Source organism: Echinops telfairi, unplaced genomic scaffold, assembly GCF_000313985.2.
Source record: "Echinops telfairi isolate 266 unplaced genomic scaffold, ASM31398v2 ScPeMD7_7424;HRSCAF=8462, whole genome shotgun sequence".
In the NCBI taxonomy this organism is placed as follows: Eukaryota; Metazoa; Chordata; class Mammalia; order Afrosoricida; family Tenrecidae; genus Echinops; species Echinops telfairi.
In genome coordinates, this window is record NW_022111324.1 from 77,312,125 (window position 1) to 77,330,252 (window position 18,128).

An 18,128-nucleotide genomic window follows, 5' to 3' on the forward strand; every position below is an offset into this window, starting at 1 on the left:
TTTTTGTTCTTTGATGCCTGCTACCTGATCCCTTCAACACCTTGTGATAACACAGGGTGGTGTGCTTCTTCCATGTGGGCTTTGTTTCTTCTCAGCTAGATGGCCACTTGTCTATCTTCAAGCCTTTAAGACCCCAAGCACTATATCTTTTGATAGCCGGGTACATTCATTTGCTTATGCACCCAAGCTTTGTCTTTAGCAATCTGTCGAGAAGGTAAGCATCATGGAATGCCAGTTTAATGGAACAAAGTATTCTTTCATTGAGGGAGTACTTGAGTGGAGGCCCAATGTGCATCTGAGACCTTAATATTAACCCTATAAATATATGTACATAGATCTATTTCCCCATCATCGTACATTTATTTGCATATGTACTTGCCTGTATCTAGACTTCTATAAATGCCCTTTGCCTCCTAGTTCTTTCCTCTATATCCTTTTATTTCCTCTTGTCCCACTATCATGCCCAGCCTTCATTTGAGTTTCAGTAATTCCTCTTGGTGACATTGCCCTTGACCAAGCCCTACCAGGCCTCTTACACCCTCCTCGCCACTGATTTTGGATCACTTGTTCCCTTGTCTCTGGGTTTGTAACACCACTTCCTTTCTCCTATCTTGCCCTCTCCATGTCCCCTCAGAACCATCAGTCCTGTTGTTTTCTCCTCCAGATTGTTTATCCAGCCTATCTCATCTAGATAGACCTGCAGAGATAATAATGTGCACAAAAACAAGACAGAGCAAAACAAAGCAGCAAAAGAAAACAACAACAGAAAAACCAAGGACAAAAAAAAGCCTGTAAATAGTTCATGGTCTGTTTGTTGACCTTTAGGAGTGTTTTCCAGATGAGTCTGATGGAGTGCCACACCCTGGCCCCAAAGTCTATTTTTGGTACTCCTTCAGGACTTCCTTGTTCTGCTACCTTTGCTGTTCTGTTGCACGCTCTTAGTGAGTTGCCTGGGTGTGGTGGGGTCAGACTGGGTGCAATTCCCACACTGTGTCTCCAGTGTTGTCCCCTGTAGGGATATGGGTCAATAAGGGATGTCATGTCTCATAGTGGGGCCAGCCATATGGTCCTATCTGTGCATTGGCTGCTCTGAGCAGGGATATTGTCCTCAAGGTTTGGTGGACCAGGATGTGCTTCACTCTTTCTTCCTCCCCCTCATTTGCTCCCATGTGCTCTGATCAGACATGCCCCTCTCTCAGAGCTATTGCTTCAGTGCTATCCTCTGAAGTAAATTCTTAAGGGGGGAAGGGCGACAGTCCACGTAGTTGGGATTGGAGCCAGCCTCTCAGACCTCTCTACTGGTTCCCTGCTTCATGTCAGTATGTTGCATCTTGGAGCATACGGTTGAAGTCTGGTCCCTCTTTCTCTGTGGAAATATAAACAATACCCTCCCCTTGGGCGGATTATGCCCTGTTCCCCTGCTACTCCTTTCTTTTTATTTTTTATTTTTTGTTGGTTACCATATGTAACCTTGGATTTGGTATGGCCCCTGCCATACTACCTGGACCTCACCCCAGGAATGTTTGTATACAGTAGCTTTTTCCCTATTCCCTTTTTGCATTTTTTTAAGCTTATCTCAGTGAACTTTTTGTTGTGCTTGGCTTATTCGCTTAGCATAATTTCCTCCAGTTCTTCCCATGCAGCGATGTGCTTCATGCGTTCATCACTGATTTTTAGCCATGCGTAGTACTCCATTGTATGTATGTACCACCGTATTTTAATCCATACATCTGTTGATGGAAATTTGGGTTGTTTCCAAGTCCATACAATTGTGAACTATGCCGCGATGAACATTGGAGCACAGATGTCTGGCCTTGGTTTGTTTCTTGCCTCTTCTGGGTATATGCCCAGTAGGGGAATTGCTGGGTTGTATGGTAGCTCAATTTCCATCTGTTTTAGAAATCGCCAAATAGATTTCCATAGTGGCTGTACATACCTACAGGTCCACCAGCAGTGGATGAGAGTTCCTAACTCACCACAGCCCCTTCAACACTTGTTGCTTTCTGATTTTTTGAATTCAACTATTTTTGAGGGTGTTAAGTGGTCTCTCATTGTTGCTTTAATTTGCATTTCTCTTATGGCTGCTGATCGGGAATATTTTCTCACATGTTTATTGGCCATTCAGATTTCTGCCCTTGTGAAACTTCTGTTCTGGTCCTTTGCCCACCTCCCCAGTGGGCAATTATTTTTTTTTCTTTTTGGAAGCTAGCAGAGTATTGTAGATTTTAGTAATAAGGCCTTTGTCTGATATGTCATTGCTAAAGATGTTTTCCCAGTCTATGGGCTCTCTTATTACTCTCCTGGTGAATTCTTTTGATGTACTTAGGTGTTTTATCTTCAGTATGTCCCACTTGTCAATTTGTGACTCAACTGTTTTTGTATCATTTCCTATTTCTGATAGTCTCGTGTGTGTTCCCCTTCTTCCCCCCTCCCCCACACCCTATACACTTTAGACTTTTAATGTGGCCCCCTTGGGAGTAACCCCCAACCAGTCCAGTGAGGTGCCAAGTACTGCCCCCCAGTCAAAGCCCACAGTCGGTGTGTCTTGGGTCTTCATGTCTTCGCTCTCATCACTGATCAGTTGCACTCCCCTCCTGGTCTACCCCCATGTGGCAGGTCAGACTGGTTGCGCTTCCTGCACTGTATCTTCAGGGTTGTCCTCTGCAGCGCTGTCGTCTATGGAAAGGCCGTCATGTCTCAGGTTGAGGCTGGCCCAACAGTCATCTCTGGGAATGAGCTGTTCTGCTCAGGAACATTGCCCTCGTGGATTGGCACGCCGTAATAGGTCCACTCCTGCCCTCCCCTTCCTCTTGTAATGCCCATTCTTATCTTTCGATATATCCTGTAGTTTGAAGTCTATCTTGTTGGAGATTAATATTGCCACCCCTGTTTTTTATTTTTCTTTAATTGCCATTAGCTTGGTAAAAATTTCACTATTCTTTGATTCTCAGTCTATTTTTATTTGTGTGTTTGAGGTTTGCCTTTTGAAGACAGTAGATTGAGTGTCACTTGTATCCTACTTTCATCTGTTACTCTCTGTCTTTGGATGGGTGCATTTCATCCATGGACATTCAGTATTATTAATTCTAAATGTAGATTAGTCACTCCCGTTTCATATTACCATATATACTCATGTATAACCTGAGGTTTTCAGTATATTTTTTATGATGAAAAAGCCTCTCTCAGATTTTACTCGAGTGAGGGTCCCACTTACCTGTTCTCGGTGCAGTACAGGTGTTATCCGGTATCTCCCGCTCATCTGTGGGTGCCTGCCATCTCTGTGGGTGGTCTGATGACTGCTAATATCACCGCTCTTCTTTTCTCCTGCACACCAGCAGCCTCTGTGTTTTCCGTGCTGTACTGAGCAAGAACCTGCCCATTTCTGTGTGCTAGTACCTGGGGTACACCACATCCTTGTCAGATGAATGTTGGATGCAGCCGCTTCTCTTCTCCCGCTCTTCTCCAGGGCTGTGACCAGTGATGTAGCCTTTACACTTTTACCTGTGCTCGGTCATGCCGCCTTGCTCCGCCCAAGTATTGTTGAATACAAGTACCGGTTTATCTCTGGTCTTGGATATACAGTATGTTTATTTACAGTACTTAGTCTGCTATATTTTATTTTTTATTTTCTTATTAACCCCTATCTGGACCCAAATGTTGACTATGCTCGCATAGAACAGCCTCTGTTAGGGCTCATAATATACACACTGCATTGTGTATGCACTGTGTTAACTGCATGTATAGCACTTCCCATACATTTGCGGTAAAACTGCGCATGCAGTAACACAGTGCATTCATAATGCAGCGTGTATATTATAAGTCCTAACACAGGCTGATCTATGCTAGCAGTCATGTCATCATATTCTGGCATATCATCACCTGCGTTAGGCCTCAAACTATACAAGTTGTGTTGTGTACATGTGATAAGGCAGCATATGTAGTAAGGCAGTGCATGCAGTCACACAGCGTGTATGGTATGAGCCCTAACACAGGTTGCTCTATGCAAACATAGTCATGTCCCCCTATTCTGGAATATTATCATACCAAACTCTCCAAACCCTGAATTGCTGTCAGCTCCCTTGGTGATTCAGCATGTTTTTGGGACTCGTGGTGTCTTTTGAGTGTGATTCTTTTGGGGGATTTCTGTTTTCTGTGGTGAAGTCTATCTTTCTTGCTGCATTCTATTGCCAATTGATTTTACTTGTTTATATGTATATCAGTAGTTCCTGGACACCACTGTTTTTACTGTAAATTGACCTCTTTTAAGAACTATAACTAGGGCTTAGTTTTGGAGTAAGGCTTATGGTATATTTTGAGAATTCAGTCGCTGCGGTATGGCATTCTTTTTCAAAGTCTTTTTTTTATCCTGTTAGAATTGGATTTCAATACTTCTAATCTTGGACCAAATAAAAAACGCAGGTCATACGAAGCTGGTGTCAAACTTAAGGTTGTGTCAAGAGCAGAAGGAAGTAATAATATTATTGCAAGTAGGGAATTTGGTGTTGACGAAAAACAAGTGAGGGAGTGGCGGAAAATGAAAGCTGATTTGGAAAAGATTCCAAAGGCAAAAAAAGCTCAACATGGTTTTACGACTTCATAGGGGGCTCTAGAGACTGAATTGCATAAATGGGTCATGGAGTGTTGTCAAAATGGTTACTGCCTAACACGCATGGGAATTCCCTTATGTGCCGTTCAAATGTCTAAAGACAACAAATTAAAAGAACCAGGCATTGAAAATTTTGTTGTTTCAGCAGGATGGTGTACCCGCTTCAAGAATAGGTTTGCCCTATGTTTGCGGCAAAGAACAAAGATTTCACAGAAGTTGCCAAAAGACCTTGTGAAAAAGTGATGTCATTCCATTCATTCATCATAAAACAAAGAAGGATCCATAACTATGACCTGGGAGATATTGCAAATATGCACGAAACACCTATGACTTTTGATCTTCCAAGCAATAGAACTGTGGCAAGTTTGGGAGACAAAACTATTATTTTACTCAGAACCATGGGACATGAAAAAAAGCATTTCACAGTCGTCCTGTCATGTTTGGCTAATGAAACTAAGCTGCGGCCTGTCATTCATTTTAAAAGAAAGACCTTGCCTAAAAAGGTCAAATTCCCACCACAAATTACAGTGTGCACACATATTAAAGGCTAGATGGATGAAGACGGAACAGAAAAATGGTTGGAAGAAATTTGGAACAGACGACCAGGAACAGCCTTAAAGAAAAAACCATCATTGCTAGTTTGGGATATGTTCAACGCTCACACATCTGATGACATAAAAAATTGGTAAAGTCTTCTCAAGTTCCTTTGACCATTATTCTAGGTGAGCTTATATCTGTATTGCAGCCCCTAGATGTGTGTTTAAATAAACCTTTCAAAGACCATGTGCAAAAGATGTGACATGAATTGATGTCATCTGGTCAAGCCTGACTGACAAAAATTGGAAACCTGATGAAGCTCGACATAGAATTGATAGCAAAGTGAGTTCGTGATGCATGGGAAGAGGTTCCACAGGACATGGTGCAACACGCCTTCAAGAAATGCGGCATTAAGTAATGCTCTGGATGGCAGTGAAGACAGCCCTTTGTACGAACGACAGCAGTGATGGTGATGACTGCGGACTCCGATGCTGACAATGTCTGAACTAATAACCTCACACCAGCTAAAGCTGAATCTGTTTGGACATACAGATGACGATGAGGAATCCAATTTTGAAGGATTTTAACTCTTGTGTTTTAGCTTGGTTGCTGATTGAGCTAAGGTTTTTGTACTTTTAAAGTTATTGTTGATACCATATTGTTTTTGTTGACCCTTTTTTCCACTTAGAGAGCTAGTTTACTATTTTTCTTGGAAATAAATATTCAAAAACATTTAACCTACTAATGCCTCAATTAATGTAATTTTATTGGTATCTATTTTTATTTCAAAATTTACCAGTAGCTGCTGCATTTCCCACCCTAGGCTTATACTCGGGTCGATAAGGTTTCCCAGTTTTTATGGTAAAATTAGGTGCCTCAGCTTATGTTCAGGTCGGCTTTTACTCGAGTATATAAGGTATTTGTGTTTGATATTTTCCTCCTTCCTTTTTTGGGGTGTATGTGTGTTGTTTATTCATGTGTTTGTTTATCCACCAGATCTGCATTATTTTGGATACTGTTATCAGTGTGTTAATTTCTGGGTGGTGTTAAACCCTGTGGTGGTCATATGTTTTAGTACTGCAGTTGGTTTTCTGACCATAAAAAACTGATAGTTTTTTTTTGTAATGCTGCTTTTGTTTTTATGAATTCTCTAAATATTTTCTTGTTTGATAATACTTTTATTTCTACTTTAAAATTGATGGATAGCTTTGCTATATAATTCTTAGCAATCTGGGTTTGTCTCTCAAGAGAACCCTGTCTAACACACTGTATGACTGCTTTTTTTCTTTTTAGCTTTTCTTTTAGGGATTCTTAGGAATCCCTCTTTTTCCTTGAAGTTTGATAAATTGAAAACTATGTGTCTTAATGTGTTTTTGTTGTTGTTTGTTTGTTTAATCTATTTCAAGTTTCCTTTGCTTCCTGAATGGTTATCATCTTCTCCTTTGTGATATTGGGGTAATTTTGCTTCAAGAATTCCCTTACAATTTTATCTGGAGGCTTCTTTGTTTCTTCCTACTCTGGAATCCCAATAAGCCTTAAATTATTAATTTTTAAAAATTATTTTTCTTCATGGCATCACACATCACACTCTTTTGTTTGATTGTTTCTCTCATTTGCTGAAGTTTGCTTGATTGTCTTTGATTTAATTTTCCTTTCTTCCATTCTAGTGTTCAGATCTTGTACCATGTTTTTTATTTCTGCTAACTTGTTACTTAATTTCTGGGTTTTCTTTGAGTGTGAGACTTTCAATATCTCAATTTCTTCCTGTGTTCAGGATTGATCCCCTGAACTCTTGTATGGCCCTAAAGATCCTTCCTTTTTATTCTCTTTCTGATATTCAAGGATTTATTTTTCTGTGTTTTTCCATTGGGTTTGGATCAGTTTCAGCTGTTGGCCTCCCCCCTCATTTTTTGTGGTAGCTGCTGTTGTTTTTGTAGCATAGTAAGCCATCTGTAGATGATGGGTAGGGTTCTGCGTTGTGTAGAATGATGGGGTTGGGGGGCTGACTTTGGGTTAGAGAAGGAGGATCAGATAGGCATTGGAAATCATATTGTGTGGAGATGAGGAAGGAGTGATACTTGGGTGCTAGGATTAATAGGAGATAGAAGCTTGAAAGTGAATTTTAAGTGATGGCATTAATCATAGGAAGTCTTCCTGTTGATTGTAGTATTTTTTGATAAATTCAAAGAGGGTATTATAAGTAGTGTGCTACTACTTGGTAGATTATAAGAGAGTGTAGCTCACTGAGGTGGGGGAGTGTGGTCTTGAGGTAATGGTGGTTGGGTAAGTCAGAGGGGTATATCAAGAAGTCTTCCAGAATCACTTATTGACCCTGTATATAATATAGGGAGAGTGAAATCAGTCTGTTATTGTGTTAATGACAGAAGTTGTTTATTTCAGTGGCACACTGTTTCACCGTTCTCAAGTAGGGAAAGTCTCAAATTATATTGTGGAGCAGTATTGAGTTCTGTACCACTCAGTACTATCTGCCCTTTCCACTGGGGACCCAAGGTGAAAATTGAGCATAGGAGTTGAGGCCAAAGTGGAGTGGGGTTTGCAATCAGGTGGAAGTCCTGCTAAGGACAGTAAGTCCTGCTTCAGGGAGACACCTAGCTGGGGGAGCGGGAACCTCCCATGGGAAAACTTTTGTGGTTTTTATCTCAAAAGAAAATAGGAAAAAGTCTAAGATAACCTTGAAGCACTCAGAGTTCAAGATGTGTTCCTGGATTACAAGTGTTGGGATCCCTGGTACAGTTAGGTGGGGGTTTCTCTCTGGCAGCCATCAGAGCTGAACTCTTTCAAGGAGGCAGGGAGTGGGGATTAGGCAAGGGAGTGAAATTCTGAAGGTTCTGTTCTGCTGCGATATCCAGTTTCCAAGGTTCCCAAGGGTCCTCCAGAGAGGAGGACCAAGACTCCAGGCCAAATTGGGGCTCCACTTGGGGGGCTGTCTGACATGGGACATTGCCCTGCACTGGCAGGTCTCTGAGTCAGGGGATAGGTGACCCTACCTACCGGCTGATTTAGAGGAGATAGCACATACTTGACACTGTGGTGATCTCAACTGCACTTTCAGAGGGCAAAAAAAAAAAAAAAATGGAAGGGAAGTCCAAAATACTCCTGGAGTGCTGAGAATCCAGGTCCCAAAGTTGGCCTCCTTACCTGTCGATCTATGGGCTAAGCAATGGGAGTTCTAGGTAGTTACTCTATCTCTGAGCCATCTTCCCAGCATCCTTCCTGTTTGTTTTAAGATATGTTTTTAAAACTCAGATGCTATTCTTTCAGTTTGCTGGGCACTATCTGATTTATAGCACCCATGTCTTCAGTGAGTCTTTAATGACAGTAAATATTGAGCAAGTCCACATCATAAAAATGGATTTTTCTTAGGTTAAGGATTACAGTTAAGTGCGAGCTCTAAATCTGTTTCTATTTCTAAGGTTTACGTATATCCCTGTTCCACTTTAATGGCAGCATTATCAGCTTTATAAGAGATAATATAAATAACCTCCAAGGGACCTTTGGATACTCTTGTATCAATTATTTAATGTCTATAAGCAGCCCTGTTGGCATAGTGGGTTACACATTGGGCGGCTAACCACAACGGCAGCCATTCAAAATGACTAGCTGCTCCCTGGGAGGAATATGCAGCTTTCTACTGCCGGAGAGTTCTCTGTCGTATAGGGTCACTATGAGTGAAAATTAACTCAATGGCAGTGAAACTAGACTGATACTTCATTTTTCTCATTTGTAAAACAAAATTAGGATACTTATTTTTATGATTGTTATAAGCATAAAATGAGACACTTTTTTGGTGTTTCTTAAAAAAAAATTTTTTAAGCCCCTGGCTATGGGCAAAGAGACACCTGACTGGTGGTGGTGCTCTTATATCAGTCAGGGGCAAAGCAGACTGGCAGCCCTTTGTTCATCCTAGCTTGATGCCTAGATCGTGGCCAGAGCTGTTTCATGCCTAGGGCACATAAAAATAAATAAATAAATAGATTTTTTTATAACATGAAACTTTTAAACTACAAAATGCTAAGACAGCGCCTAGCACATGGTAAACACTCAAAAAATGATAGCTTGTGTCGGCATTATTGTAAAGTCCACAGTAAAAACTTAGCAAATCAGTGTTATGTGCCCTCAACAATGGGAACCATGAACATAACTTCTAGAATGGTATAAACAATGTTTAACATCCGCTGTAAAGAAGACAATCATTTGGGACATTTCTAAAGTGGTGCATTTATTCATAGTAATTTTATTCTTATAGGCTGTATCTCCGTGAATCTAATGTGGAAGTATATTTTACAAATAAATTCCTTTATTCTTTTAACCAGTGCTATCCAGTAGTATTTTCTGTGATGACATATGTGTTTGACAGTACAATAGTTGACCCAGTGTATTTTTATCATCTACCACTTCTTCAAAATATATTTTATGAATTTTCCCCTAACTTCCATCTTATTGTATGCTGCCTCCCCCTCACCTAAGTTAATACTCATCTCCCCTCTAGCCTGTGACTTCCCCTCCTTCCCTTCCCTACTCATCCACACTCACTATCAAAGCATTTTTCTTTGTGTGTGAAAACCTTTTTAATTAATCACTTTATTTTAAAATAATAAATGAGGGTCTTGAAAATCTTATGACAATCCATCATCATTCAACTTTATTAAGCACACTTGTACTTATGTTGCCATCAACATTTCCAAACCATTTTTTTTTATGCTTCAGCCCTTGGTATCAGTACCTTTTTCCCGCCCCCCAATTCATCACAATACATAGATCAATTGTGTAAAGCACATCTATACATTTGTTGCCCTCATTATTCCCAGAAATAAGTATCCTAATTTTGTTTTACAAATGAGAAAAATGAAGTATCAGTCTAGTTTCACTGCCATTGAGTTAATGAGCTTTGTTGCTTCAGAGCTAGATGACTGCTTGTTTACCTACTTAGCTTTATTTTCTTGTCAGAACTTGAGGATCTTTTGAATTTCTAGAATAATATCATCTGTAAGTAGGGAGAGTTTTACTTCTTGGCAAGGTTGGGTGCCTTCAGTTTCCCTGTTTTGTACTAGAGCTCTAAGACATTTTGAATGTGCTCCTGTTTGCAGGAGGAATACTTTCAGTGTCTCTCTGTTGGGATTGATGTTGGTCATTGGTTTTGCATGTGCGCCCTTTATTCTGTTAAGCTATTTTTGTTTTGTTGAATGTTTTTATCAGAAATATGTGTTCGGATTTTTGTCAAATGCCTTTTCTGGGTCAATTGATATAATCATACGGTTGTTTTATGTATGTGATGGATTACATTGATTGTTTTTCTAATGCTGAACTGCATACTTGGTGTGAATCCCACTTGGTCATGAATGTATTTTGGGTTTATTTGGTTATACATTGTTGGATTCTATTGGCTCAGATTTTGTTGAGAATGATTTCAGCGCTGTTCCTGAGTGATATTGATCTATAATTTTCCTTTTTAGTGATGTTTCTGTCTTGTTTTGGTACCAGGGTTATGCTCACTTCATCAAATGAATTTAGGAGTTTGGCACCTTTTTTATATTCTGGAATAGTTTGGAGTAGAACTTGTGCCAGCTCTTCTCTGAATGTTTGGTAGAATTCACCAGTGAAGCTGTGTGGGTCTGGACATTATTTTGTCAGGAATTTTCTTAATGACCTGTTCAATTTCTTCTTTTGTTTTGGATCTGTTCATATTTTCTATGTCAGCCCATGTTAGTTTAGATAGGTATGTATCTCTAGAAATGTGTTCATTTCTTCTGCATTTCCAAATCTGTGGTGGTGCAGTTCTTCATGGTGCTCTGTTATATCCATTTTGTTTCCTTTAGTTGCCCATTTCTTCTTTGAGTTATATGCATCTTCTTCTTTTCCCCCTTTTTTAGACTTGCCAGTGGGTTGTGGATTTTGTTAATCCTCTCAAAGAATCAACTTCATCTTTTGTTAATCCTTTCTATTGTGTTCTGTTATATTGATTTCTGCTCTAATCTTTATTATTTGTTTTTGTTGGCTGCTGACTTATTTTGCTGCTCTTTTCCTGATTGTTGGAGTTGTTGGGTTAAGATGTTCATTTTCGTTTGTCTCTTTTGAGTTTTCAAGGCTGTGATCTTTTGGAAACAGATTGCTGGCTCCTTCTTCTGAAGCATCTCTGGGAGGATTTGAACTGCCAACCTTTGTTAGTAGTTAGAAAGATATAAATGAACACTAATTGGTCTCCCTTCTTTCATACTCCATCCCTGGTACTATTCTTCTAAAGTAACTATTTTAACAGTTACCTCTATTGATTCGTCTAGTGGTTTTTACCTCCATGATTTGAAGTGTATCTTTTTGATAAAGTGTAAAGCTGTCTGGACTTGTGTTTGCCTCGTTGGCCAAACGGTGCTTAGTTGGCCACTTCAAACTACATTGTAGACATTGCAGGTTAATCGTGCTCTTTGACAGGAATGTGCAATTGGCCTTTACTCTTATTGGTCTTTCATTCCTGGAGCACTTTATTACAGCCAAGGAATCAGCCCTGACCTAGTTTGGGTGAGGCAAAGGGCTATCCTGCCAGTGGGAGCCTGGTATTTCTGGCAAGAGATTTCTCTCCTAACTGTTGGAGTTGGTGCCATGGCTGATTTTTCTGACTCAGGGAATAAGTGTTGAGTCCTAATCCAGCTGGTTAGATTATCTGTTGATTTTGATTATCTGCACCAGTAAACTCTTTTGCTGGCATGGATAATAAGAAGCGGACAGTACTTTTCCAAATTTTTAAAATAAAAATACTTTCTAGATTTTAAAATCACACCAGGTAAAGTTTTATTCAATTTTCACCAAGCTAGTGCTTTATGAAAACTAGGAAAATTTTTATGAAAAAAATTGGGACCCCTTCAGTCCTCAATGATAGCCATATATCTTTAGACAGATTTTTTTTCTTTTCCAAGTTATCATTTTGCTTTTTGATAGACATTAGTAATGATGTTGATAATTTAAAAAACTCATTGTCATTGAGTTGATTCTGAGACATAGTGACCCTACCAGACAGACAACTAGCCCAGAGTGTTTCCAAGACAGTAAATTAAAAAAAAATTTTTTTTATTGGAGGTTCTTACATCTCTTATAACAATCCATACATCAATTGTATCAAGGACATTTGTACACGTGTTGCCATCATCCTTTTCAAAACATTTTCTTTCTACTTGAGCCCTTGGTATGTATCAACTATTCATTTTTCCCTCTCTCCCCCACCCTTCCACCCTTATGAACTCTTGATAAATTATAAATTATTATTATTTTCATATCTTTCACCGACATTTGTCTCCCTTCACCCATGTTTCTGTTGTTCGTCACCCTCGGTGGTGGTGGTCTGCAGGTGGGGGTGAGGGGTGGGGCAGGTTATACCTTGATCATTGCGCTAGGTTCCCTCTTTCTCCCCTTCTCCCTTACCTTTCCCCTTACCCTAGTGGTATTACTACTCCCATTGTTGCATCTGAGGGGTTTATCTGTCCTGGATTCTGTGTGTGGAGAGTTCTTATTTGTACCACTGCACATGCTCTAGTCTAGCTGGATTTGTAATGTAGAACTGGGGTCATGATACTGGGGAGGGAAGGAAGCATTAAAGAACTAGAAGAATGTTGTATGTTTCGTCGGTGCTATACTGCTCCCTGACTGGCTTGTCCCTTCCTTGTGACCCTTCTATGAGGGGATGTCCAATTGTCTACAGATGGTCTCCACTTTGCACCCCCTCGTTTATATCGATATGACTGTTTGTCTGATGCCTGATACCTGATCCTGTGGACACCTCATGATCACGCAGGTTGGTGTGCTTTTTCCATGTGGGCTTGTTGCTTCCCTGATAGATGGTGGCTTTTTTTATCTTCAATCCTCTAAGACCCCAGACGCTATATCTTCTAATAGCCAGGCACCATCAGCTTCTCTATCACATTTGTTTATCCACCCATTTTTTCTTTAGAAATTGTGTCAGGAAGGTGAGCATCACAGAATCAAGGCTGTAATTTTTAAGGAAGGGGGCTGCTAAATCTTCCTCCTGTGGAGCAGCTAGTGCGTTCAAACCACCTGATATTTCGATTAACAGCCAACTGCTTAAAGACTGCACCACTCGTTCAGCTCTGTGTGCTAGGCTCTCTTCTAAGTATTCATCATAACATTTAATGTTCACAATAGTCTTGGGTGATTGCTACAGTTGCTGCTCTCATTTGAAATGGAAGAAATTGAAGCTATAAAGAAAGGTTGAGTGACTTGTCCAAGCTTACATACCTGGAAAGTGCTACAGCTGTTTCTAGAGTCCCGATCATCTAGGACACATGTTCTTTACCTACCTGTTTGACTAGCTTTCAATTAATTTTGCAGCCTTTTTGCTGATGTTTTTTCCCCTGTGAGGATAAGAAAGCACTGGATTTACACTTAAGACCTAATGACATTGTCAAGTACATATGCATTGTTGCTGCACAGTGCTTATAAAAATTAGTCCACCATTTTCTTCAAGTTTAGAACAAAATCTTTAATGTAAAAATTCAAGAAAAGGTGTTTACATTAAAAAACAAAAACACCCCCAAATTGTTATTTTATGGTTACTAGACGCAGGAGGAGAATGAAGGATGAAGTTACTGGTTAGAAATTAGACGTGTTAATTTGAGTGAAGGAATGTACAATAAGAGGGAGGTTGCCAAGGGTAAAAAAAAAAGATGGTGGCAGGCTAAGATGCTGGGAATTTTGCAATTGTTAAACAGGTAAATACTGTTAAGTGCACAACCCTATAATATCTGTGATCTATGAGTGTGCATTGACATCCAGGCTGGACAGGTTTGGGATGGAGAGAGACAGAATAACCGTGGATATATGTAGGTTTGACAGAGGATATTTGCATGTGTGTATTTACCTTTGGTACAAATATATTCATGTATGTGGTGGAGCATTGTATTGGTTAGGTTTTATGTCAACTTGTGAAAGTTTAGCTGGGGAGTCTACCCTTAATCAGGTCACAGACTAATGCTATCTCATTGGGGATGTGGCTTTTATATAAATGAGTTGTCTTAATTAATGTTCTCTATTTTACTTCTCTAGGTTCTATTATCACAGACAAAATTCATAAATAAAGGGTTTATTAAGGAAGTTAATAAGTTGTTATATCAGGGAGAAATCATAGTTGTTTATCATAAAATGTTATAAAGTTCTTTCAGTTCTGCTAATAAATGCACAAAAAGGCATACCATACTGGTGGAAGTCTCAACCAGAAGGTATTCAGCTCCACTTGGTGAGTCAGCAATCTCAGCTTTGCCAATTAAGTGCCCCAGAGGTACCCCACTCTGCAAGTCTGTCTCCTACACAAAAGCACTCAGTTTTACTTGGGTTGGGAAGTTCACCACTCTGTTCTTTGCTCTGGCTTTGGTTCTGCTGCTGCAACTCTGATGTAGCTGTCTTCTGGATCCAGGGGGTTCACTGAGCAGGTATCTGGGGTCCAGAGGATATGCGCGCCACTACCGGCTGTTTTTGGTAATGAGAGCCTTTCCCCTGCTTCTCAGAGGGCTCATTATGTACACATCAGGATGGCATTCCAGGGAATTCTGTTCCTAGTTACTCACAGGTGAAGCCTATTAGCATCATCTCTACCCTCTTTAGTGAGTAAGAATCCCTATTGATGCTGGTGGGCAAACATTGGGCTGATAACTCTAAGGTCAGTAGTTCAAACCCACAAACCTCTCTGTGGGAGGTACATGAAGTTACTGCTCCTGTAATCATTTATAGTTTCTGAAACCCTATAGAGGATCTCTGAGTTGGTATCAACTTGATAGCAGTGAGCTTTGTCTCTTAACTATACATTGTTGAGTAATGACTGGGGTCTTAAATGCTTCCCAGTGACCATCTAAGGTGGTGTAACTATTGGCCTCTCCCTGTCTGGAGAAAATAAGGGTCAAGACCATCAAGGAAATAATTAGTCCAAAGGGCTAGTGGGCCATGTGAACCTTAGTGTCCATGACTCTGAGACCAGAAGGACAAGAAGTTGCCCAAATACCACTCCTGAACACTCAGAAAGGGATTACAATAGAAAGTATTGGATAGACTGGGAGTAAAAAATGTTGAACGAAACTGAAAATAATTTAAACAGATGAGGTTGATTGATCTGATAGCTAACGGTGGAACACATGAGACTATGGCCCTTAGACACCCAGCAAACCTGGAAGCCTACCATTCAACCTCACAATGGACAGGCCTATGAAATATGCAGTACTACCAGTGAGGTAGACTAATCAATTATACATGGTCAAAAGAGCAGCATTTGCCCAGGGATCAAGTTCCAAAGGCAGGAAGGGATAAGAAAGAAGGACAAATGGAAACAGGAAACAAAGGGAACAATTGGGAAGAGCACTGTTAAATTATAGGGATGGCAATCAATGTCATTAAACAATGTGTATGCATTATGAATGGAAAACCAATTTGCTATGTAAACTTTCAACCAACGTACAATCAAATTTTTAAAAAATTAAATTTAGGATTTCATAAGTTTCTGGTTTCTGTCACTATTTTGTATCCTCTCCATTCAAAATTATTTGAGATATCTGTGGTTTCTCCCAAAACCTCTCCTTTTAATTCCATAAATACTCTTGATATTTGGAATATTGCAACGATTATTTCATTGGTTTCTCTGCCACCTTAAATTGGTTATACACACTGATCCTGTTACTTAAATTGCAGTTTCTATCTTACTACGTGCCTGCTGAAACCGTTAATATCCCCTTATTATCCACAAGAAGAAAAAAAAACTTTGTTAATTTAAAATTAAAGACCTTTTATAATGTGGTCTAAATTTGACATTTTGGGTTTAATGTCCCCTTAATATTCTTACATATTTTCTTTTTCTTATCCTTGCTGATATACCTCTCATCTGGTCATATATTATTTTTCTCCACTCATTAGGCATTTTCATATGTCTTGTACTTTCATGTGTATGTGTCTCATTTCTTTCACTGAATTGTTAAGTCCTAGGTGTAGAGATGGAGATTCTCAGAGTCGACCACATTGATTACGGTGCTTCCATATAGCACAGTGTATGCATTTCTCCAATTTTAAAGTCAGCATATAATGCTAATTGTATACATTTTTTGTTTTATTTAATAAATATCATATAAATGAAGTTATTAAACTTTCCTGTTATGTGCTTTCATCCTTTAATTATATTAATAACTGTAGGGGCAATTATGCATTGCTTAATATTTATAGTACATTTGAAATAGAACATATGATTTCGACATTACAGAACTACCACATGAGAAGGCTTCTAAAAGTTTGTACAAAAATTCCATTATCTTTAAATTTTACTTCTCAATACATTTTTTGAAGTGTCCAGATTACAAAAAAAATTTAACTTCTAAATCTGTCTTTGAATGGAATTTGTGTTTAAATTGGAGCAGTTTGGCACTGTTCATATCTAACACTAGAAAGTCAAATATTCGTCATAGTATATAATGTACCTTCTATGTTTAAAAATATTTTTTTTAAAAACAAAATACTGGAGAAACACTAAAATATATTATAATAATATAGTAATGATAATAGTGTTTTGATGTACATTGGAAAAGTGGTACTTGTTTGCTGTTACAAACCATTGTTTGTACCTCAAACTTTTAATATAATAGGCTTTACAGGGATTGGAACCCTAGTATAGGTAGTTGGATATTGGTCCAAGGACAATATATGCAGCACGTGACTATATTGGGATAATTTTCTTGGGATAACCAAAATATTTTAAAGGAATAAGTGTGATTCATTTAATAATTAATCTCCTGAAATATATTGAAAATCTACTTTAAATTAAAATAATAAACTTGTTACCACATAAGTTTTTTTAAATAAAAGCAATATTTAAGAACTTGAAATAAGTTTTCATGATTTATTATAGTGCTGGTAATGCAGAATCTGGTGGAGATGAATAATATTTCTAGGCTATGAGCAAAGGAAAAATATGTAGATGAATTGCCTAGTTTATTTTGCCTGCAGGACTAAATAGTCAATTTGTTCAGAGTATTGAGAAATGACACAAGGACATTTTAAAACTGTGCTTAACTACTGAGTTTAAAACCTTCTACTTTGACATGATTTTGTTCTCCAAAAGAAGTTTGCATTTCGGTGTATTGAAATTGCTTCTTGATGTTGACTGAACTTGAAAACATTGTTGGTATTTACTGCCCCTTTGGCTTTTTCTTGTTTTAATAGTGTAAATATTTTTAAAATATTCATCTCTTATATTATCTTTTCCCTTTTTATTTTATTAGATATTTTAATGATAAATGTAATTCCATTTTAATATATAAATCGTTTAACATATATTCTATGTAGGACTTTTTTCTTGGACATATTTGAATTTCAGTAAAATAAGGATAGTTCTATCCTGAAACCAAGAAATAGGTTATCATAAATGTTCATATATTTTTACTTATATTACTATTCTCAATGGACTTCCGTTACCTTTTTCTAATATAAATTTTAATGTAATATTACTTTACTTCAGCTCAGAAATCCCACACACTCTAAATGTTTAAAGGTTTTTATGTTGTATTTTTCTCCAAATTTGTTTTTCAACATAATATTGAGCATTATAATGATGCTTTCCTTTCCACTTGGCATTTTTCTAACACATATTTTAAATGATTTTATCTTTTAATTTGGCTTTCAGAGCATCCAAAATACAATAGTAATTCAGGATAAAGAGTCACAAATATTTGATGTAAATCCCTGAAAATGTCTGGTATAATCTCACAAACAAGAGAGCTAAATTTTAAAAGTAGTGGCATTCTAAGTCAGTATTACTTTTCTAAAGGGAATGAGCCTTAAAATGAAAGTGTAGCTAAATCCATTTTGACCATTCTCATTTAATCATTTCATTTTTAAAATTAGAATTCATCTAACGATCAAAAAAACCCCTCACTAATGTGCATTTTTGGATGTGTTAATTCCCTTTGTTATAAAATGGAAGCTTGCCTAA

General features: G+C 38.4%; 1 protein-coding gene and 1 non-coding gene across 3 annotated transcripts in view; both read left to right on the forward strand.

The window, feature by feature from the left end:
• Positions 1-18,128, forward strand: part of SDCCAG8 (SHH signaling and ciliogenesis regulator SDCCAG8) — a 282,359-nt gene that overhangs the window by 118,743 nt on the left and 145,488 nt on the right. The window lies entirely within an intron of this gene.
• On the forward strand, positions 8,977-9,120 carry LOC115872486. The gene has a single exon (XR_004047884.1). It is a non-coding gene; the product is annotated as a small nucleolar RNA SNORA48 (small nucleolar RNA).